The 24,757-nt window shown below is 45.3% G+C and overlaps 1 long non-coding RNA gene across 3 annotated transcripts in view; it reads right to left on the reverse strand.

Annotated features, from left to right (window-relative positions):
• The window catches only part of LOC115292886, a 95,393-nt gene that overhangs the window by 8,185 nt on the left and 62,451 nt on the right, over window positions 1-24,757 (reverse strand). For all 3 annotated transcript variants that reach the window (XR_003909202.1, XR_003909204.1, XR_003909201.1), the window contains 2 exons: window positions 11,153-11,305; window positions 8,105-8,254 (listed from right to left, as the gene is read on the reverse strand). This is a non-coding gene — a long non-coding RNA (uncharacterized LOC115292886). The remainder of the gene's footprint in view (window positions 1-8,104; window positions 8,255-11,152; window positions 11,306-24,757) is intronic.

A 24,757-nucleotide genomic window follows, 5' to 3' on the forward strand; every position in this document is an offset into this window, starting at 1 on the left:
TACAAACTAGGGAGAAGAAATCTGGAAGGAAAGTTGAGTAGCTCTGCAAAAGAGAAGAAGGAGAAATGTAGGGTCTCCTGCCATCTGGAGAAATCTGGGAGGAAGGACCAGGAGGTGGCAAAGACCTCACTTTATATAATGGAAGCCCTCATGATGGCCCTTGGGAAACCCTCCCCAAACAGGCAGTTTCTTACTAGAGTAGACATGTTACTGGACAAGGGCAGATTCAAGGAGTTTGAACTGAGTGGTAGAGAAAGCCAAAAGGACATGACTGTCCATCTCACCTGTATCCCTACCCTGGGAAGTAGCAGGAATCTAGGATTAGAGCTCTGTGGATCACAGAATTTGGGGGCTGAAGGCAAATTTGTATAGATCTTAAGGGCTGCCTAAGCCTCCCTCTGACTTTTGTATTATACATATTGGCATTCATATCTGAGAAACAATAGAATTTTGAAATCTTTAGTCCTTGGGTGATTTGTCTCATGCAGAAAAAGGAAAAAAAAGAAGGCTCTTTGTTCTGTTATTCCAACTTTGATCTTTTACTCCTCTAAGGGCATAAACGACTTTATATATATTTCCATGAGTTAAGTCACTCTTGAGGAGTTTTTGTTGTAGTTGTTGTTGCTCCCTGCTACAGATTTTAACACAGAAGCCTTTCCTTTTGAACCGTAAGTATCAACAGCAAGCACCCTACAAGTGTCGTGTGCTACATCCCTTTGTTTGTGAGTCTTTTGTCTATGTTTTGCAGGTACACAGTTAATTATGGATGTAAATGGCGTGTATCTGCTGTGTAGGAAAACCTGAAGTGACGTGAGCTGCTACCCACCATTCCCTAGAAAGGGCCTACGTACTGCTTCTGCAGAACGTGGAGGTGCAGGGGGATCTATTCTTCTTATGCCGTGGCCCTGCTACTCTGGCCACAGTCGGGTACAAATCGAAGGCAAGAACAACCAGACCCCAGCCTCTGAAGTGGTTTTTCAGTGAAAAGATGAGCTAGTCCAATCAAATTCTCTTTCTTGGATATTTGACACAGGAAACAGGCCAGAGAATGCTGAACATGTGTATCAAGGAAGGTGGTGAAATAGCTTTAGACGCCATGAGGAGTCATGAGCTGGAATTAGGAGAAAGTGAATCAACAGCGAAAGGAGAATGAAGCAGACATCAGATGATTGCTTCCTATGAACCCCCTGTTCCTGCCCCAGGTATGATCAAATACAAGCTGCTGCTCTCTTTGCTTACTTTCTTATACTCTCTCTTCTTTTCTGCCTAACGCCTCCCATCTCTGCCTAAACACACCAAGGCAGAATGGTTAGAGTTTTGCCACCAGCGTTGATGGGAAAGCACCTTTCCAATTTCCTCGTTTCCCCCCTCCCCCATCCAGAATGAGATTTACAAAAGACGCATTGACCATCCTGTCACATGGAAGCATAATGACCAAGGCCTTCCTTTGTCACCTCAAAATGGCCAGACAAATAAAAATCTGAGAACCCAAGCTCTCCCACCATGGCACTCTTCTCTCTTCCAGAATCTCATTGTAGCGCTAGAAAAAAGGAGAGATTTGGCTTCTGCAAACCTCCTAGAATGCTGACTCACTAGCTAAGTAAGAAACAGGGTCAGCACAACATGGGGGAAGTGGCAATGTTATCTCTGCCGTCCATTCGCATTGCCGATTCAGTTGGTGGGTTTGTGAGGAAGAGAAAGAGAAATGCATTTCGAAGGAATGCAGGCCACAATATATAGGTGCGCTGTGGGAAAATACAGCTGAACGTATTTCAGGATGTGGCATATGGATGTTACTTAGCCAGAGGAATTTATGGCTGTGACTGGCATCCCTGATGCCATAAGACTGCGCAGAAGCTCCTGTTAGGCTTCGCGGATCAAACAGCTAGATTCAAAACATAGATAATAGAATAACAACCACTGCTTAACAGGGAGCAGAAGATAAAAATAATTTGCTACACTTCGCCAGGTTCCACCACAACCTCTAACACAGCAATCCTGTGAAGTTAATTTATTAGAGTATGTGCAGATGCCACAGATGAGGGAAAATGCTATTTGCGATGGGAAAAAACGGTAGATGGGACATTCTTAGGCCACAGTTAAATGAGGGTAAGATTTCAGAAGCCAAACAAGGTACGATAGGAGGTGTATTCGGGGGAGAGATTCCTAGTGAAAGCAGGTCCCCTTACCCTAGATCAGTAAAGAGAAATATACATAAAGGAATCCATGTTTAATTTTTTAGAATTATTTTAAAATAGGCTATCACTTCAATTAAGAAATGGAATGAATTTCCTGAAACTGATCTGTTTTCTAGTTTTGAAATCAGCTGCAAATAACACAGACCAAAAGGCACTCATAACATATTCCCTCATCCTGGCTCTTAAACAAAGATTTCCCTCCAGCGACCCTTAAAGAGAGTTCAAGAGCTATAAAGTTACAGGAATGAAATTTTAAAGCTCGTAGAATGTGAGTTGGCGAACCGTCTCTCTGACTATCCTTACTTGTCAACCCCAAAGAAGCACTGATATGGAAGACACATCAGTTGAGGTGCTCAAAGACTTGGCTCCGGTGGCCTTTGAATGAAGAAATCAGAAGAAATTGGACTTCCCCTTAACATCCTGGTACCACCGCTTCTTCTGTGCGTTTCCTCCTTGCTCCCAACTCACAAAGGAGTACAATAGCCAGGGACAGACAGAACAAGACCGAAGCAGAAGAAAGGTGATTCAAACGCTTGATCTTAATAGTCCTTAGAAGCTTTTGATCCAAAGTAATGAGTGAGTGAATACAGCCAAAAAGTAATTAATAATCATCACTTAAAATATTCCCTCCCTTTTTTCTAAAGTCTTTGTGCCCAGTCTGGCATATTGTAACATGCCAAAGGAATATTTTCACCAGTGTTTCTGAATATGTTATTCAGAGTAGGATTTAATGTGAAATAGCCCCAGGGAACTTTCTGGAAGAAAAAAGGCCACCCCAAAATTGGATGCATAAACCGCTTTCAGGTTTTAAGATTTGGCAAAGTGTATTGAGCCTTCACTGTACCCCAAGCCAGAAATGGAAAAGAACAGAATTTGGATTTTCAGGCACTGCAAAAGATTCACTTAGTCTTCCAATAGGTTCGTAAGAACACAAGTAGGAGAGGCCCAGACAGAAAGAGACCCAGACCCCTGAGCACCTAGCTGGCATGCTGCCTGGCCCAGAGAAAATAGGATGCTGTGGAATTTGCAGGCATCTTGGTCTGTGATGGGGGTGCAGGATATTGCAAAAGGAAAACTAGAGGAAGGGGGGCTGTGACAGCAGGGATAGAGAGTCAGGTAAACTCTGGGGATGGAAGAGTATTCCTCAAGCCTAGAAAAGCAGCTTACATATATTACTGGGAGATTAATGCACAAAAAAAGTGTCCTTAGCAGGGGGACGGGCGAGGGGGTCCCTGTATCATAACAAATACTCTCTGTGGCCACGATCCCCTGACCATTAAGGCCATAGATGATTAACAAGAAGAATCTAATCAAGAAGAAAGATGGTAATCCCCAAGTGGTAAGCCCCTTCAGTGGGCCTTCACTCTCTTGTCCCAGGGAAGACTTAAACAGCAGCAAAAATGAAGACACGTACACATGTGTGTGCACATGCACGTGCTCACGTGTACACCCAGAGGCAGAGCATCCCAAGACCCGAGCATAGGAGGCAGTGGGAAAACTCATTCACGAAGACATCTGAAATACTTTGCATTTGTTTTTCATCTTCTCCCCCATTTTTTCTGATGGGTGATTAGGACCGTATTTTGAAATCATGATCTACCACCGCAGCACTGTAATTACATAAATATGGCATTATAAATGAAGGTTAGTGCCAGAAATAGAGCAGAGAGGTGTGCAATTTGTCTTTGCAAATGCGTGTGTGTATACATGTTTATAAATACCTCCCATTTACGTGGCAAGAGGAATGTAGGAAATAAAACAAGAGCCTCCGTCTCCTTTCCAGCTGAAGAAGATGAAGGCAAGAAAAAGCAGGTGCTACCAGTTGTGGTAAATGGCAATAATGAGTTAAGAGCTGGCTTAACCTGAGCTCAGATCCCTGAACTGGCATCAGTCTGGGGGAGTACAGCTTGTCAGCAGTGCCCTTCAGCCCCTCTGGCATCTCAGAGAGCATCCCTTTAACTCCATGCAGAACAGGAGGACTACCTCACTCCCCTACTCTCACCCATTCAGGCCACCACCCAGCATCTTCAACCAGTAGCAATGGGAGTTGGGAGAGAAATAACCCAGTTTCCTTCACCCTCAGGATAAAGGAACATTTTAAAGTGTGTTCTACAAGTGTCACACAGAGTGTGTCAACTGATAATGTCAACAAATCCTTTGAAACACAGACCTTCAAAGAGGGAACCCAATTCCCCTCCACTGGGACATGGGCTGCACTAAGTGATTCACTTCTGATGATGAGCATGTAATGAGAGGGTTGCTGTGTGACTTCTAAGCCTAGGTTATAGAAATGCTATTTCTCCTTTGAATCGCTGCTTTTGGGGAAAGCCAGCACCTTGTCATGAGAACATGCAAGCAGCGTATGGCTACAACCACGCAGTGAGGAACTGAGGCGTCCTGCCAACAACCATCACCAACCCGCCAGCCATATGGTAAAGCCACCTTGGAAATGGATCCTCCAGCCCCACTCAAGCCTTCAGATGAATGCAGCTCCAATCAAGGTCTTGACTATCTCCTTATGAGAGAACCTGAGCCAGAACCACCCAGATTAGCCACTAATCTATGGGGAATGTAAGTATAACAAGTTATTGTTTTAAGACATTAAATTTTGGAGTAATGAGTCACACAATACTAAATGAATACAGAGTCCTAGTTTGACTGTGTTGATCCCCGGTTGCCCATGCCTATAACCTGCTCTTCATCAGCTCCTTCACTGTGCTTCCTTAGATCACCTCCAAAGTAGACTACCAGCACTCAAAACTCTTGTCTCAGCATTTGCTTTTGGGGTGTAAGACATCCTGTATGAAGTCAATGTTATCGCTATCCTCATAGTAGGATTGGAAAAAACCCCATAGGTGAGAGTTACACAGCACACAGTGGCAGAGTGAGGCTTTCTGAAGCTACACGCCCTGCCTCCTGACTCATCACAGCTGCGTCCCTCCCTCCCCTGATCCTTCGTCCATTTAAGCCCTCTCTCTTCTCTCGCCAAGAACAAGAAATTAATTTGCTCATTCGCTGTGGACCTCGACACTCATAATCACAAAATTTAAAAACCAATCTAAGCAAATTCAAGAACAAAAGCAGGAACTTTGAGGCATGCAAGTCTCAATGTATTTGTTTTTCCTAATGGTACCTGCACACAGCAGGGAGGGGTAATTAGCAAATTAATGGATTATTCTTCTACAGGCATTAAGACAAAGGCTGGATGTGCCACCACCTTGTTTTATGTCTGGGCTACAAACCCTGCACTGGACCTGCTGGCCAACGTCACTCACAATTTAGTGAAGTTATGAGCAAGTGACCATGCTGCGTGGGCAAAAAGTGACAGAGATGGAACCTGTATGTGCTGGGCTTTTGGTTCTGATCAAATAAAATGTGCAGCCAGCTTCATCTGTCAGATATTTAATCATAATCATTATTGTGCTATGTGCTAATTAGGCATAAATGGGACATAAATGACTCTTGATAGCACCGTTTTATATATCAAACAACAGTGTTGGTGTTTTTCTTCTCCCTTTGATAGTTTTCCAGGATCCATCTGTACTCAGTGTCACCATGCTTGGTTTCCTGGGACCCAAGGAGAATGCACATGGGCTTTATAGCCAAACAAATCATTCGGGCTACGGGACCTTGATCAAGTGGCTTTCCATGTCTTGGGCTCTGTAAAAATGGAAATGAGGCCCCCACCAGCAGGATCGCCGTGAGAATCAAATGAGAACATGAGATGCAATCACTAGCACAGGGTTAGGATGCAGTAGGCAGTAAAGATCTCCTATTCTCTCTGTTATCAGACCAACTTGTACATCGACATTACTTCCAGATACATGACTGTGAAAGGTTCCCATGCATCTCCCCATAAAGTACCACTTCCTGCCCCGCACCCTCTCCCAAGGGCACTTGCCCTCAGCCACTAAGGCAGATGGTCCCATCCTAGGATCCCAAACCTATCCATCTCTTAACCAAAAATTCCTACCAACTGAAGATAAATTACTACCATAATCAGGATGAATGGCTTTGAATCCACGAGTGGAAATAAATAGGTCTCCGTGTTACTGAGGAACAGGACTGTCAACATTCCAGCGCACCTGAGTTCTAGTTATGGGCAAATGGCGATGGCCATTTCTCTTTCCATTTGATTCGGATATGGCTGATGAGAGACTGGAAGGCACCAGTCATCTGAACGAACTAAGGAAAAACAATGCTGTGGTTTCCACTTGGCTCATCCAATGGGAGGCTTGTGGTGTCTGGGAATAATTTGTGAACACATACAGAGAGAACATTTGAGCAAATGTACTTCACATCCTCATGACTGCGTGCTTCTCTGGGCCATGGCAGCACGATGAAGGCAAAGAGCTTGCTTCTTTGAGGAAGACAAGGTTTGTGAAAGCAATGCCCACAAATAAAACACAATGGCTCATAATGGCACTAGCCACAGTAATTACCACCACTTATGAAGGACCTACCATTCATCTGTATCCAAGTTAACAAATAACTTCAATGCCTCACCTCATTGGATCCTCTTGCAGCCTGAGTGGGTCCTATTAGTTCCATTTTGTAGACAAGCAAGCTGAGACCCAGAGAGGTTCAATGTCATGCCCAAGAGACCCATGAAATAAAAGCCAAAGTATCACATCTGGAATCTTAATCTCACATTCTTTCTTGTCTCTTGTCAGACTCCCTCGAGGAATAAATAATTAGCTTGTTTGTTCGAGGGATGAATGGAAGCTAATTTAGGAATTCCCCAGTTAGCTCTTCTTGCCCTCCATTGTGTTTAGTCCCACAAAACCACACATCCACATCCTTACAGACAATGTAGAAATAGTTTAAAAACAGTTGTTTTAGGACCTTTGAGAAGAGCTTTTTGTCATGAATAGACTGTTTCCCTGGGTCCAGGGTAATTGCAAGTAGCTGTACTAGGACCACCAGCCAGGCGTCCAGGGATGAAACTATCAGTTCCTTGTGCAATTGTGACTGCAAACCATCTCAGCCGACAGTGCCTAGAAGCTGGAGAAGGAAGCGTTCAGATCTCAGATCCTGCCACAAAAGAGCAGACCTTCCCTGGGTCCATTATGAAGTAAACTCACGGTCTGTTTTGTTTTTGTTTTTGTTTTTATTTTTCAACTTCCCCAGCACAACATGGAGCCTTGGGGCCACAAATGTCACTTTTGTCTATGAAGCTCTCAATCTCACCAAAGAACCATTTTCAAGTACAAGAAATGCAAGAGTCACTTGCAAAATAAGGAAGTGAGGCTTGGAGTGTAGCAAATCCAAACAGCCAGGCATGACACCAGGAACGGGGTCCTTGGCTTGGAGCAGCCAACAGAGCAGTGGTTTTCAACCTGGGCCGATCATTAGTGTCCCCTAGAGTCATTTTAAAATTCCAATCCCAAGGTCTCTATTTATTGAGAATTATTCTCGATTAATTCAGAAACTCTGTGAGTAGGACCAGGCAATGATATTTTTTTTAAAGCTCTGCAAGTGATTCCATTGTATAGCCATGCCAAGCAACTATTCAAATAGAATCCAGACTGTTCCAAACTTCCTTGGTTTGAGAATCACTTGAGGTTCTTATTAAAAAAATAGATTTGTGGATCCCCAAATCCAAGCTTCCAGGGGAACGACTTGGGAATGTGTGTTTTAAACAAGATCCCAAGAGTCTTAGGATCAGAAAAGTTCGACACAACCTATTTTTTTCCTCAAAGAAACAACAGGGTGAAAGGGCAAGCTACAAAATGAGAGAAAATATTTGCAAACCATAGATCCAGCAGGAGGTTCACACCCAGAATATACACAGAACTCCTACAACTCGAACATAAAAAGACAACCCATTTTTTAAAATGGGTAAAGGCCTTGACTGGAAGAAAAAGGAAAAAGTTTGAGGTTAGGGTTCCAGATCCTTTGCCTACCTTTCACGGACCTCCAGGGCATGGCATCTCGCCTTCTGAGGTCCCCATTTGCTCATCTGCTACCTTGGTCTCCCATTGTCCCCAGACCTCACCAAGAAGCTCCCAGTAGGACCCCATCTTGGCAATACTCTGTGACCAGCCCTGTAGACACTGGAGGAGAATTGAGACAGAGTCAGCAATGAGCTCTCTGTAACCACAGTGGGAAAGAAAGCCTAACACGTTGAATCACAGCACAGCCTGCCAGAAACTTGTTATTTAAACTTGGAACTTTCAGGGTGGGATTGGAATTCGTTGGATTCTCAGCGATGAGTTCTGGGCAATGTCATGGGGAAACTTGATTTAAAAAAAAAAAAAAAAGTCATCCCGGAGCCTCGCGGTTGTTGCAAGGGTCTCTGAGCAATTAGCAGGGGAACCAGAATCAAGTCCTCCTTTCCCGCCTCACTCTATCACCCAGACCCAGAGGTCTCCATTTTCTCTAGTCCCACCAAATACCAGAAAGATTCTGAGAAGGACAAGAAACTTTGAGAGGTTTCTGATCAGAGGAAGAGAAAATGTAATTTAAGATCATGCAGAGAAAGAGATTGTGTGAGCTGAAAAGCAAAGCTGAGAAAGATAACCGGAGGATAGGGGGAAATCAAAATCGGTGGCCGGAAGTGACTGAGCCGTGGAAATGGACAGGAGCAAGTTACATTATTGTTAAAATCATCCCCGTGTGACGTATGTGCTCCGTTTCCGGGAGCCACTTCCTTACCCTTCGTTTGAGAGAGAGGTTGAAAAGAAAGGCTGGGGTGTCCGTGTGCTTTGGGGTTAAAGCGGCATCTGCAGAATTATTAGCTGGACGAAGCTGTGCAGAAGCCGTCACTCTTTCTGCTTTGGGGAATAATGGATTGCCAAAGGGGTCTAGACAGGCTGCCTCTCTCCCCTGAGGTCTGGCCCTGAGTTCAGCGCAATGAGCTAAGTGCTTCTGGGCTGGAGAAGCTTGGGAGCCCAGGCGGCTCCCTCCTAAGCACAAGGCGCTTGAGGAAAGAGAAGTTTTGGGAACTCTGCATTACACCTGTCAGCTAACCAGGACCAACAGCGTCCACTAACATTGCGTGCAAGCAGAATGGGCTCTGCTTTGGGCTTTGGAAGTCTGGTGGAGCCTATAAACTCTTTCTCCAAATAATGTTAAGAGCATAAAATAAATATGCAGGGTTACAAAACAAGCCAATTAAATTGAAATACAGCTACTAAAATAGTTTTTTCTTTAAAAACCAAAATGGTGATGTAGTAATAGTCATACATCTTTATCAAACATTAAGTAAGGGTTGCCTAGGTGGCTCAGTCAGCTAGGCAACCTACTCTTAATTTCAGCTCAGGTCATGATCTCCTAGTTCGTGAGATCGAGCCCCACATCAGGGGGGATTCTCTGTTTCTTCTCTCTCAGCCCTTCCGCACGCTCATGCTCTCTCTCTCAAAATAAGTAAATATTTTAAAAATAAACCATTAAATAAGATCTAGTTGTGGGTATAATAACTTAGGGTTATGGAAGTAATGAGTTCAAGATATCTACAACAATAGCTATAAGAAATGAAAATATGTAGTATCTAGTGGAACTGTTCATTCAGTCGTGGGTTTCCAACATACATTTACCATTGTGCTGAGTTTGTTAGTGAAAATAAATATACTTTTTTCTTTTTAAAAAAAAATTTGTGTTTATTTATTTTTGAGAGAAAGAGACAGAGCACAAGCAGGGGAGGGGTAGAGAGAGAAGGAGACACAAAATCTGAAACAGGCTCCAGGCTCTGAGCTGTCAGCACAGAGCCTGAAGCAGGGCTCAAACCCGTGAACCATGAGATCATGACCTGAGCCCAAGTCAAATGCTCAACCAACTAAGCCACCCAGGTGCCCCTAAATAATACTTTTTTCATCTGAGTTTATAGATTTCTGAATTATCTCCATGTGCCTTAGAACTGCTGCTGTAAATGGGGATTGAAAATGGCCATGACCCTTTGCAGCCACTGTGTGTGCTGAAAGAAAAGATGCATTTATCTTCTAATTTAACTGTGCTAGAGGCAAATCCCATAGCCCCTGGCCTGACGGGGCCTGAAATCTGGAATAAAATGGCAGGGAAAGCATCACACAGTGACCATAACTCGTGTCCTCTCCAAATCAATCCAGACTAATGGCTGTCCCCCGTCTCCCTGCTGCCACACGGAAACACAGACCATAGCACCTCCTGTCTTCCTTTCCTGAGCCTGTCCTTTATCAGTGTCCCCTCTTCCGGGTTGGGGATAGACGGTTAGGAGTCCATGGACTTCACTAACAATCCAGGACTGTGAGAGGGCTCTTTGCAGTGACATGACCAGATTTGTAGTGCAGGACCGTCACTCAGCCCCAAAGACTGAGAACGTGACCCCCCAGGCTAACCTGCTGGGCTCCAACCCCCTTGCCACCACCCTTGTGCAAGCCCCCGCTTCCCCGCCCCCGACTCTGGCCTGGATTGCTGCAGTGGCTTTCTAATTGGTTTCCTTGCATTCTTTCTTTCTCCGCTGCTGCTATTCTCAACAATGCAGCCCAAGCGATTTTCTCAAGAGTTCTCCAATCCCATCTCTTCCTGGTAATGGTTCAGTGGGTTTTCACACCACTTGAAATAAGTTTCAGTCTCCTCATCGTACTGCAGGGGTCAGTACCCTATGGCCTGCTGGCCAAATCTGGCCTGCGCCTGCTTTTGCAGGGCCTGTCAGTGAAGTCATTTATGGAAATTTGTTTCTGCTCTTATTATATAAACACCTACATTTAAGTACCGCAGTTTTGCCTCTCAGCCCACAGAGCCTAAAGTATTTATTATTTGGTCCCGTATAGAAAATGCTTGCTAACCACTGCTAGCCAGGAAACCAGAAACCAGCCTAGGCCATTCAAATGGGGGGAAATTAAGTCAGAGAATTGGCCGTCCAAAGCTCTAAGTGCTCGGGAGACAAAAGGACACAGTAAGGCCACTCAGAGATTAACCAGGGCAGGAAGCTGTTACCACCCCACCAGTGGAGACTGAGGGAGGAAGTGACATACCTTATCGGGGACCCAGTAGAGCTGACGCCATTTCAGCTGAGCCAGAGAGGTTGGCTTCTTCCTTCCTCTCACACCCAAGTTCACACCAGTACCTCCTATCAGCTAATGCCACCTGGAGAGCTATTGGCAAGGAAGCCTGGGGAATGTAGTTCTCTGAAATACAAAGCAAAGCAAGAGAAGGGAAGGACTAGAAGTGGATATTAGTGATAACAAGCAAAGGACCAGCTCCCCTGTGAAGTCAGGGTAACACTTGCCTTGCAAACTTGCTATAAGAGCTAAGGATGACTTAGCTAAAGGCGTCCATGTCATGCCTGGAAAAGGTATCTAATGCTATCATCATCATTACTAGTATTAACTTCTACCTGCACTTGAGTGTGCAGCATTGGGTTGTCCAAACTGAGCATGAAGGTACGGGCAGAAGATGGGACCACACCTGACTGACTGACCCAGAAGCTGGGAGGACTGCGATGAAATTAGACCACATCTACGGCTCCCCAGCACAGCACAGAAATGTGTCCAAGAACTTGCACTGAACCCCCTTCTTCCAGGCAATGAAACCCATTCACATCATCCACTGCAGGCCAGAGGGATGGTAGGATCAGGAGTTTGCTATTGCAAACGTACTCAGAGATGCTATGTGCTAGTGGGTTTTTTCCCACTGGAAGTGTGTATGTTGTTAGTAGAAACGCATTTCTGTCCATTCATGCACACTTCTTTCCCTGGAACTGTCTGCTGTGCCAGCCTCTAAAACCACAAGCATAACAGCTTCGTTTAACAAGCCTTCTCTGTTAAATGCCAGCCAATGAAATCAATGATGGGTGTAATAAGATGAAGAATGTAGCCAGTAGGGAAAGTTTTTCCACCTTAAATGTCATAAGCAGGGAGAAAAAGGTGCCCAGACTGAATACACATCATCATTTCAGGCGGGCCAGCCACTCAGAAACTCTAAGAAGTGGCCATTGGGAAATCGACCAACTCTGGCCAATTCAGCTCGACAGCGGAGCACTGAAATTCCAAGCCTAAGACTTTAAAAGCTCCAATTTCAGGTTTATGGGGAAATACATGCCATCTACTTTGGCCACCTCCAGAGGTTCATAGCATCCCATTCCTCCTCTCTCCACTGATGTGCCTGGGCCAGCCAGGAGGCATGGTGTCAGTCTGGCAACAAATAAATGCATGATTTGGTCTTTCGGTCAGTCTGCCTCTGATTCTACTCCTCCTAGACACACTTCTGGGTTTAACTCTTAAGTATTACAATCAGGGGCGCCTAGGGGGCTCAGTCGGTTAAGCGTCTGACTTCGGCTCAGGTCATGATCTCAAGGTTCGTGGGTTTGAGCCCTGCATCAGGTTCTGGAGCCTGTTTCAGATTCTGGGTTTTCCTCTCTCTCTCTCTGTCCCTCCCCCACTCATGCTTTGCCTCTCTCTGTCTCAAAAACAAATAAATTATACACAGAAAAATTTTTTAAAAGTATTACAATCAGATCTATTTAAATAAAATCACAGATCTTATATGGAAGTAGCATTAATTCTTTCTACCCAGTTTGCATATTGGTTCCCAGAACAGCCCTTTACTGGCATCTCCGAGGGCAAGTCGACTTGGGAAGTACTGCTAGGGAACTTATGGAAGAAGGAAGAATGGTTTTTATTCTACACTAGAATTTCCCAGACCTCAATTAGCCTCACACAGTCCTAAAAATCATTATTTCCAAATGCCACCTCTGCACCTATTAACTTTACACCTTGCTTTTAATTTATTCATTTTTTACCTAAATTCATTTTTAAAGGAAACTTTGTTTTCATGAACATAAAAGTACTGCCACTTTGCCATTAAGAGAAGGTAACCATGAAAACAAAATTATGTTATTATGAGGCCCCCTGAAGGCCTAGAATCTGAGGCCCACTCTCCCTCACTAAGAAGAGCATGGCTGGTGGCAGGAAAGCCATCGAAACTACACTGGCGCCAAAAGAAAAAGGTTTTCTTGATATAATCAGAAGGATGGAAAGGGAACTCAAAAGGAAGTGATTCTTGTCCTGTGTGATTCAGCACCATTCATGGCCATGTCTGCACACTACCTAAATCAGCCGAATAGTACACAGGAATAGCTATGTCATTTGTAGGACTCCGTGCAAAATGAAAAGGTGGGGCCTTGTTCAAAAAGTGTTCATAATTTTAGGACCGCCACAGCAGAGCATTAGTTCAAGTGCAGGGCCCTTTGCAATTAACAGGCCACCCACTCATAAAGCCTTGACGGCCTGTGGGTCATTGTGTCTTACAGAGAATGCAAACATTCCAGAGAACGAGGAGCTGTGAACACCCCGGAAGAATCCTGAAGTCTGAAAATCCCAAAGGAAGTCCTGAAGGCCATCGATGTGGCCTGAGGCAGGAAACAAAGCCAAGGTATAGCACCAATAAGTCCGTGTCGTGCTGATGAGAACCACCACTAGTGAGTCAGGTCAGAAGAAATAATGAAGGACGTGGCGGGGCGCCCGTGCCCAGAACTGTTTGGGGCTTGTTTTTAGAAACCCAGCTTCTTCTTTTCCAGTCAAGGTTAGATCTGAGAACTGTAACGAGATAGCAGTGGCATGACCTGGTATTTCTGACAGCGCTCTAGAAAGAAACGTCAGGCTGCTTAAAGATACAGCTGATAGGAGTTTTAGAAAAGGACAATGCATGAAGAGGTGTGGGCGGGGTTAGGAGCTCCAAAAGGAACAATCACACACCACGACTAACCACAGCAGGAAGCTATTACCACTCTGAGACCCTGAAAGGGCAAGAAAGGAGTGTCATCGGGACTGAGAAAGGCCTGCACCTAGGGAGAAGGTGGGCCAAGACCTCGGGGGAGAAAGTTCCAACCACAGCCCAGTAGGGAGGCAGCAAGAAAAATAAATACACCAACTTCTCCTGTCAAAACCTCCCAGTGTCTGAACCCAACCCAGAACCAGAGGGCAAAAGATCTTGGAAGACATAGTGGCAGAAGCCAGCCTCCTAAAGCACAGAGCAGGGAAGACAAGAGGGTGTGTGTGTGTGTGTGTGTGTGTGTGTGTGTGTGTGTGTGTGTGTAAGAGTGGCTCATGAGGGAAAGACAGCACCCAACTTTGGGGCTAAGGTAAACTGAGCGAAAGGTGATTCCACTCACCAAACTGGGGAAGTCAGAGCAGGGAACAGTTTAGGGAAGAGGTTCATGCATTTCATTTTGTTCATCCAAGTTTGGGGGCATGAAGGACACCTAAAAGGAAGAGAAAACAGGACTGCCTCTATAGACTTGGGGGTCCTGGATTTGTAGGAGGGAGATAAAGTCAGTGAGAAGAAATTAAGGCCAAGAAAAAAGATCCAGCAGCGCCAACCTGTAGACGGGGATGGTGAGGGGTGGAGGGACACCTGGGTGGTTGTCAGTTAAGCATCCAACTTGGGTCATGATGGCATGGTTTATGAGTTAAAGCCCCACATCGGACTCTCAGCTGTCAGCACAGAGCCTGCCTTTGGGTCCTGTCTCCCTTTCTGCCCCTCCCCCCAAATAAATTTTAAAAATAAAAAAAAGTGGGGGTAATGGGGGAAATGCACTAAATAAAACTAAAGAGTGGCCAGATGGTTGAGAGTTTAGCTTTAGGGGATGAGGTGAAGAGTGGTGTAGACCATTTGGTCAGGAACATCTCTGAGGGACTGAGTCATCGTACAAGAAACCCTTGAGTGGAATCCTACCCAGTGCAGGTGTTTGGGTGAAATGGGCCCTCAGCCCTGGCCCAGCCTATGTTGCGTGAGGACCAGAGGTGAAGCAACTACAGTCTCCGCCACCTAAGGTCCCAGGCTGCCCCCAACAATAGAAGGCGATCCTCAACCACCGCAATCCCAGACTCAGAGAAACCCCTCTGGCTTCCAGGACTGCCCACCACCATTCCCTCCGTTTCTTTCAGAAACCAGTGCAGAAGGGTTAGTGGGGATGGCATGTGCTGGAGGAGAAGGAGGTACCAAAAAGGATGAGACCAACCAAAGCGCCCATGGCATCTGTGAGGAAAACCGGGGCCAACACTCAGGTCGCAAGCTCAGGCCAGTTTGGGCTGCTGGTCAGCTCCTCAGCGGGCGGGTGGCAAAGCTCCTCTCCACGCAGCAGCCCCCCCCCACCCCCATGCTCTCAGGGCTTGTCCATCCTTCCCTGACTCCATGTTGAGGATGCAGTCACACAGGGGGCCCCCACACTCACAGCCCACATGGTCCCTGCCCGGCAGCCTGCTCCTCTGATTCATGTCCTGAATCTCTTTCTCAGTAACCCAAGGCTGGGCTGCCAATCCCACCTCTAAAGAGCCTTAAGTGCCTTCCAAAAAAGGCTTCTGACTTTCACCAGAACTGGTGGGTAAAGACTCCCCCTTTCACTCTTTCAACCCTGGTGCCCTGAGAGAAGCTGCTCTAATGGGGAGCCCCTCGGGCAACTGGCTGCCTGAGGCCAGGTCCTCAACCCTGGCATGTGCCAGGACGTATGCTTGCAGTTCGCATCTGTTCGGCTCTAGGACCACAGCTTCTCGTCCATTGGGGCAGCTGAGCCCCAACGGCTTCCTTCTTCTGACTCTCTCATGTGTCCTCTGATTGTCCTGCCTGCATGTGAAGGGTCAATGTCAGAGGACCCAGGGGGAAATGACTCCCAATCCCTTCTCTTGAAAAGCTTACTGTCCTGAGAGAGAGATGGGGAAGTGTGCATTAATTCTGTTAAGAGTTACCTATGCAAACACAGAATATAGAGGAGGATTCTATCAGGGGACCGGGAGGATTCACAGTAACAGCTGTTTGCTGAGCACCTATTACTACCCACCAGGCTTTGTATCAGCTGCTTAAACAAATATCTGCTCTTACAACACCAGGAGAAAGCCAGTCTTCTTGGCTTTCTTGTACAGACAAGGAAACCAAGGCTGACAAAGCCAAGAAACTTGCCAAAGACCACTCAACTTGAGTTTGGATATGGACAAGTCTCTCCGCTCACAACCTGTGTTTGTAGCCACCAAAGGGTACAGTAACTGGACCAACATCGGGTGATTATTGGGCACTCGGTGAACCCCAGTCACTGCCTCATGCATTTAATACACATGGAAACTTACCCCATAAAGAAGGTGTTATTTCAATTCCCCTTTCACAAATAAGAAACGGAAGCTCGGTAAAGCTATAAAACTTGCCCGAGGTCACCCAGGAGCCGGAATTCAAATCTAGACCGTAATTACCACACACTTTTTCCCCCCAGGTTAGAAGAAAGAGTGTGGGACTAGCCCCCTGCCTGTTGTTATTAAAGAAATAAGTTTTCTTAGTTTAGCTTCACCCCAAAAGCGTAACCTGTGACAAGACTTTGGGTGCAGGCAGTTTATTTCTGAGGTGATCCCAGGGAGCACAAGGAGGTAAAATTGAGGTCACACAGGTTGCTGCTGGTCGTGGGCAGCAGGGGCTAGTTCCACGGGCCTTCCTGAGACAGAGTACAGAAGCCTCCCAGAATTAAGCTGCCACAGGAAGAGGTGGTGGAACATTCTCCCTCGCCCTACCTCCCCCCATCCACCCACCGCGTCTGGGTGGGCTGAGATCCTTCAGGCATCCCTGACCTCAGGGGAGCCCTGGGGCAGAAAACAAAGACAGCAGACACAAGACGTCTGTGTGAAGCCAGACACCGTGGGCAGAAAGTGAAACAGAAAGCCGCCACTGAACCGCCCAGCGCAGCAGCAAAGAAATGGGGGGTGGGGGACACAGGAGGACCGGGGCCAAGTCCCAGGTGTGTCTGCCTTTCAGGGAAGGAGAGGGGACCCTTCAGACACAAAAGGCAACAGAGCTGCGACAGGAGCCTGAGAACCTATCTTGTGCACCTCTTAGCATGCCCCTGTGGGGCTCCCCTGGGCCCCAGCTGCCTGCATCGCTCTGGATTTCTGGCTCTGTTAACATTCTAGAGATGAACTGGTCCATGAGATAAACTGAAGTGGGACAGTCTGTGATGCTAGAGGCCAAGGCCAGCTTCCCCTTTTGTGGATCAAGCCGTTAAAAAGCAGTCCTCTGCCCGTGCAGGGGTAACCCTGGGCTCCCAGCTGCCGGCATTTTCTAGGCCTGCAATGCAGAGTTCCAGGTGAATGCTTGGATAGTCTGTGTGCCCACCAGTGAGTTATTAACCTCTCTGAGTTTCAGTTTGTCTCCTCTCTAAAGCCAGACAAGGACGCTTACCCAGTAGGGCGGGGTTACATGATATTCTGCAGTAACACATTATTGTGGCATAGTGTGAGCATTTAATCAAGGATGGATGTACATATTTTAATGCTGTTGAGTGGGTTCAATTTGATATCAGAGGGGAGAACTGAAAATGGTTATCTATCATTTAAAGAAAGAGAGGGTTATAATAGAGACAGGGCCAGGCATGCCTGGCAAAAGATTTCACTTAGCAGCTGTATACTCTTAAGTCCAGTAACCACTCTGAATTTGGTTTTTTCTGTCATTTAAGTGGAGATAACCATTAAAAACTCTTTTTAATAAATAAACATTTAAAAAATTATTTATTTTTGAGAGAGAGAGCGTGAGAGAGCATGAGCAGGGGAGGGGCAGAGAGAGGGAGATACTGAATTCAAAGCAGGCTCCAGGCTCCGAGCTGTCAGCACAGAGCCCAAGACAAGGCTCGAAGCCAAGAACCATCAGATCATGACCTGAGCTGAAGTCAGACACTTAACCGACTGAGCCACCCAGGGGCTCCGGGGATAACCAGTCGTCTGCCTTGAAACATTGCCGAGGCTCAGCCAAGATCCCAGATGTAAAAAATGCTGTGAAAACTCTAACGGAACATAAACGTGTCACTGTCGAGTTGATAATAAGGATAAAAATCAAAGCTTTTCCCTCCCCAACACGTGCACATACACTGTTGCTGGAACAAGAGCAAGGGCATTTTCACCTGAAGGTCAAGGCCATTGAAGGGAGTGGGCGATTTCTATCTGAGACCTTTCGCAACAGCTGTTCAGGATGAGCCATTCACACCATCAGTGTCAAGGATCGGGCTGCTAATTTATTTATGGATGAGGATGACAACCAGGGAAAGCAATTAGGACCTGGGCATCTGTGCTTTTGTGATCCCGATCACCAGCACCGTGGCAGTGCCGCACCGCGGAAACCTTAACAACAGTTGCTAACTGCTAACTACCTTCCTTCCACATTGGCTCTGTGCGCGGTCTCTTTATATGCCAAACAAGTCATGTTTGTGCTCCAATCCTTCATCTGTTCCCTTCCCCATGCCAACTCAAATTACAGGACAAGGAGCAGGGGTGCTGGAAGGGAAAGCAGATGCGGAGACCAAGGGGTGGGGGTCTAAGGTATTCTCAGAGTTCTTTACAGCTATCAATTAATGAATCCCTGCAACAACCCAGGAAAGTAGGTCAATATTATTATCCCTGCTTCGTAGATGAGAAAACACGCTTGAGAAGAATGGCTTGCCCAAGGCTAAGCCACCGATCGGAAGAGCTGAAACAGAATTAGATGGAAGAATTCCTGACTCCAAATCCTTGGCCAAGCAAGTGCTTACTTAGCAGGCAGAAAGTGATCAATAAACTAGGTAGACTCATTGACTGAGTTGTAAAATGATGCATTTATCCCCTCCTGGGCACAGTGGTGGACACGAGGTCCAGTTCAGACGCAAGAGCTTTTAAACACAGATTCTGAATGATCCAAGGAAATACCTTTGAGTGCCCCCTGCCCCAGTTGGAGGAAAGATGAAGGAATAGGTTGGTCTTCTTGCTAGGAGGCAGAGAGGGATTTCCAGGGCTGCCCTACACTTTCCCTCACCCCTGTAACCCTCTAGAAACCAAATTAGGTCTAGTATACAGTACAGAAAGGGCAAAGTTGGGGTCCTTGGCTCCACAGAGATTCCTGGTGGCCACAGGCCTAGTGGCACCAGCTTCATGAGACTGTCCCATGGTGAGTCCTTGGTTATGCTTCACTTCCCTGGTCACCTCAAAGCCTGTGCTCCAGTTTTCCAATCTATTCCAATAAACTCATCCTGTCTTCAGTTAACTGGACTCTTTTGTTATTTGCAGTCCGACTATACAGTTTCTGACCTAGAAATATAAGTACTTGACAAGGGGGATTAAAATTGCCAGCTTCAGGGGCGCCTGAATGTTCCATCGGTTAAGTGTCTGACTTCAGCTCAGGTCATGATCTCGTGGTGCGTGAGTTTGAGCCCCACATTGGGCTCTGTGCTGGCAGCTCAGAGCCTGGAGCCTGCTTCAGATTCTGTGTCTCCCTCTCTTTCTGTCCCTTTCCTACTTGTGCTCTATCTCTCCCTGTCTCTCAAAAATAAATAAATGTAAATTATATGTGTGTGTATTAATATGTGTGTGTGTGTGCATGCATATGTAAATGGTGGGTTATACATATGTGTGTGTGCATATATATGTGTGTGTGTATGTGTATGTATTATACGTGTATATGTGTGTGTGTATAGTGTATGTGTATATATAAAATAAAAAAATTTTTTAAATAAAATCAAATCGCCAGCTTCAGGGCCCCCCACACATTGCTGGCTGGAGAGTAAATGCACGGAGCACCCACAGAGGGCAATCTGACAAAGCTATCCTGTGCCCTTTGACCCAACTCTCCAGGTTAGAGCATATGTTTTATGCACATACTTGTGCAAGTACCAAACAACTTATGTACACAGTCATTTTGCATTTGGGTACTGTGCACAGGATACTATAGTGGCTTTCAAAGGGCAAAATATTTAAAAGGATCCAGATGGAGGCCTGATTGAAGTATGGTGTACAGACACATGATGGAAACCATCCAGCTCTCTTTGTAAAATGCCATATTTTCTACGTGTTGATATTAGAAAAAACCACTAAATATGCCAGTCATAAAAAAAATGTGATTCAGAACAATATGTATAATATGTTTTTTTAATGGAAAAATAAAGAATCTGCCTTTGTTCTTATTTAAATAAACAAAAAGTGGGGCACCAGGGTGGCTTAGTCAGTTAAGTGCTCAACTCCTGATTTCATCTCAGGTCATAATTTCATAGTTCATGGCCTCAAGCTCTGCATCAGCCTTTGTGCTAATAGTGTGGGGACTGCTTGGGATTCTTTCTATCTCTCTCTCTATTCCTTTCCCCCTTGTGCTCCCTCACTCTTTCTCTCAAAATAAATAAATAAACTTAAAAAATTTTTAAAATCTTTAAAATGTTTAAACTTCTAAAAAGCAACTCTAGCAGGCTAGGCAAGAAACTAAATACCATGGTGTCCTATTGGTGGGAGTGAAAATATTTTAACTGGGTGCCTTTTTATAATTTTAGGTTTTTGTTTCATGTCAACAGACACCTATTCAAAAAGTTCCGTTTAAATTTTTTTAATGTTTTTATTTCATTTTTGAGAGAGAGAGAGAGAGAGACACAGCATGAGCAGGGGAGGGTCAGAGAGAGAGAGAGGGAGACACAGAATCCAAAGACAGGCTCCAGGCTCTTAGCTAGCTGTCAGCACAGAGCCCAACGCAGGGCTCGAACCCACAAACCACTAGATCATGACCTGAGCCAAAGCCAGACGCTCAACCGATGGAGCCACCCAGGCTCCCCCAAAAATTACAATTAAAAAGTGCCATCGACACTTTCTACAATAGCCAAATCATGGAAAGAGCCTAAATGTCCATCACCTGATGAATGGATCAAGAAGATGTGGTATATATACACAATGGAGTACTACATGGCAATGAGAAAGAATGAAATCTGGCCATTTGTAGCAAAGTGGATGGACCTCGAGAGTGTCATGCTAAGCAAAATAAGTCAGGCAGAGAAGGACAGATACCATATGTTTGCATTCATAGGTCTAACAGGAGGGACCTGGCAGGGGACCATAGGGAGAGGAAGGGGGGAAAGAGAGAGGGGGAGAGTGAGGGACACAGATCAAGGGAGACTATTGAATACTGAAAACGAACCATAAACTGAAGAGAGGGAGAGGGAGGGAGGGGGTGATGGTCATGGTGGGGGGCCCTTGTGGGGAGAAGCACTGGGTGTTATATGGAAACCAATTTGACAATAAACTATTATAAAAAAAATAAAAATAAAAAAATTAAAAGTGCCATCGAGGGGCACCTGGGTGGCTCTGTCGGCTAAGCATTCGACTTCAGCTCCGATCATGATCTCATGGTTTGTGAGTTCGAGCCCCACGTTGGACTCTTAAAATTTTTTTAAGTGCCATCCAAAATGAAGAGAGAGGGAAACCAACTATAGAGAACAAACTGATGGTTACCGGAGGGGAGGTGGGTGGAAGGACGGGTGAAATAGGGGATGGGGCTGAAGGAGTTCACCTGTCGTGATGCACACTGGCTGACGTACGGACCTGTGGAATCTCTGTGTCGAACCCCTGAAACTAACACTGCACTGTATATGAACTAACTGAAATTTAAATAAAGCCTTTTTAAAAAAAGAAAGAAATAGATCATCCTTCAAGCATTGGGCACATTTATAATTGCATGACTTTTTTTATACCATGTTTATATTTTTACTGCGTTTATCTTTGTTTTATCTTTAGTTATGATTAAAGGATGCTGATTTTTTTCCCTAAAGTGATAAAATAATTTCCTTTGGAAAAAAATTACGTGTCCCCTCAGAGACTGAAAAGCAGCATAAATGAGATTCATGTGACCATCTCACCATCACACGGACATGTGGAGAGGCCCCCAGGAGCCGCTGGCTGGTCAGATGCCAGTGCTAGGAGAAGGTGGCATCAGAGACCAGCGGAGGACCACTGGCACTCGGGGGGGGGGGGGGGGAATCAAATCTGGTCCAGACTGTTGAGGGGCAAAAACAGAATTGGTTGCTGAAAACCAAGCAAGATAGTTCTAGAACAAGAGAAAAAGAAGGTTCGTAGCATCTTTTGATTTGCAGAATAAACCAAATTACGTTTCAGAGAATGGTGTCTCCAAGTCATACCAATTCACTGTCCCCTGCTGTCCAGACACCCTCCTCAGAACCAGGAAAATAGCCCATCCAGCATGAGCTATTAGGAAAACTGGGGTCCTGGCCAATTATTTGCATCAGTGGTGTTTATAGTGTGATTTTCCCCCAAAGACTGCTCAGCGAGGGATTTGAGCTTTCTCACCTGCAAATCCACTGATTAAACTCAAACCAAGGTCCCCCAGATAAAATGTACTTATTTATTAGCTAAGCCATCTACTTGAAAATCAATAATATTTCAAATTTAATGAGTTGTAAGACAGGTAAATTAGAGTCTGGAGTAAGCAGCATTGATTAGATTATCCGGTCAACTTGAACCCATAACTTGTCTCTGTAATGGAGTTTTCCATGCAGTGTACCATGCACTCGGTGCTGTGGCTTTCAGGAGGAAATCAGAGGTCTGCCCATTGCTGTAATGAAAACCTTTACCCACGCCGGCCGGCACTCTGCACCCTGCCTCGTGTGCACAGCCCTGCCCTTTTCCTCGGCGGCAGCAGCGGCCTTCAGTGGTCAGGGGTTTTCCCCAAGCACTAATCACCCCCTTGCTCTGGTCACAGAGTTGAGCAAACTGGAACATCAAAATGAAGAACTGCAACCAAAAAAAAAAAAAAAAAAAAAAACCCCACCATTGTGGAAGAAATTGCCTTCAGTAAAACAAGCTTCTGTGTAACGTATGCAACTGTTAGAAACTGTCTTTAAAGTTCCTCTTGCGGTTTGCATTTCTTAGAAGCTTGAAGACAGCCAAAGTGGACTTCTCCCCAGATTGACTAAAGAAGGGACAACAGGACAGAACTGAAAACACCGCTGTCTCTGCTCGACATCAAACATCCTATCTTCCAGTGCTAAATCACCGCACCTACATCAAGCTCTTCTGTCCCTTAGGGGAACCTTATTTTTTCAATCTGAGTAATAGTTGCTTCAAGCTTGCTGCCCCTTCCCAGGGGAATCTTATTTTTTAATTCTGAGCTGTGGCTGCCTTTCAATTAATTTAATTAATGTCAAATGTAGTCTTCGACCTTGTAGTAGTCTTGGATCTTTGGACGAGAGTGCCCCTGAGCCCTGTGGCTCAAGAAATTAAAAACCCTCTGAGATTGCATGAGAAAAGCAGCCACTTCACAAAAACCATAGCTATTGTCAATAGGAGAAACAGAAAAGCAAGCAACCCTGTCGAGAAGCCTGGCCACTGAGAGTACGGTCAGTGGATGAAGTGGTGTAGGCATCTCCTGCCTGGGAGCTTGTTGGAAATGCAGGCCCCCAGACCTGCAGAGTCAGAATCTGCATTTTATCCAGCTTTGAGCAGTACCCCTAGGATTGCAGTGTGGCTCTGCTCTTACTGAAGCATGCAATCTTAGCCAAGTTACATAGCCTCTGTGTATTTCAGTATGTCTGACACGTAGGAAGCACTCAATAAATGTTAGCTATTGTCAAAGGAAATTTTAAAGAAAATATTTATAGGAATAAGTGAGGAGATCCCAGGCCTTAAACAGAAGGAGATCCCGTGGGGGAAAGAACCACATATGCCTGGTATAAATTGACAACGATTTTGCTGGGTCTGGAGTAGTGCGAATGGCAGCAGTGATACCCAAAAGGAGGGATCAATGAGCACATACGTGTGTGTTTCTTGAGCTTCTTCAGCTAAAAGATGCAGCCACAGGATTTAAAAAAAGAAAAAGAAAAAGAAAATCTGGAATTCACAGTCCTCGATTGAAAGCCGGCCTCTGCTATTTCTGGCCACGTAAATCTGAGCAGGTTTCTGGGCCTCGGTCTCCTAATATGCATATGGATGATAAGGATATTGAAAGTTCCTTTGAAAGTTGTTATGAAGATTGAATTAAGCAGTCTGCACGCAATACGGGGCCTGTGTGTGTGGGTGTGCGTGCACACGCTTTTTTAACTGATGGCAGGGTATGTGTGAGGCCATATGACTTTCCGCAGACATGGGTTTGGGTTAGATTTATAGTGCTTTTCATCCTGGCTGCATATTTTGAAACATGGTGGGGGGGGTCTTTTTAAAAAGACCTATATCAATATCCAGGGGCGTCTGGGTGGCTCAGTCAGTTAGGCGTCTGACTCTTGGTTTTGGCTCAGGTCATGATCTCACAGTTGGTGAGTTCAAGCCTGGCATCAGGTTCTGGACTGAAAGCCTGCTTGGGTTTCTCTCTCTGTCCCTCTCTCTGCCTTTCCCCCACTTGCTCTGTCTCTCTTGAAATAAATAAATAAACTTTAAAAAATTAAAAATAAAAAGACCTATATTCAGGCCCCACACCAAACCAATTAAATCAGAAGTTTTAGGGATGATGCCTAACTCTTAGTATTTTCAAATGTGTAGCCCACAGTTGGGTCCTACTGTGTTAGAAAGAAAAAAGAAAGTGACAACAAAATCACTCTGCAGAAAAAATATATATATACGAACAATAATCATATATACATATATAACCATATATATACATATATAACCATATATATATATGCACATATATATATACATGAACAATAATCCCATAATCTTAGGCAGCAGAAGCAGGTGAGAAAGAAAAGCGGTCTGGAGGTTGACAAAGAGGAAGGAGCACCTGAGGCAGAACCCCAGCAGCAGAAGTGGTTAAGGGTCCTATCAAATAGAGAAATCCAACATTCTTGATACTGGTTGTTTCATAACAAATCTCCAGTG

The sequence above is a fragment of the Suricata suricatta genome, chromosome 5, assembly GCF_006229205.1.
Source record: "Suricata suricatta isolate VVHF042 chromosome 5, meerkat_22Aug2017_6uvM2_HiC, whole genome shotgun sequence".
Taxonomy (NCBI): domain Eukaryota; kingdom Metazoa; phylum Chordata; class Mammalia; order Carnivora; family Herpestidae; genus Suricata; species Suricata suricatta.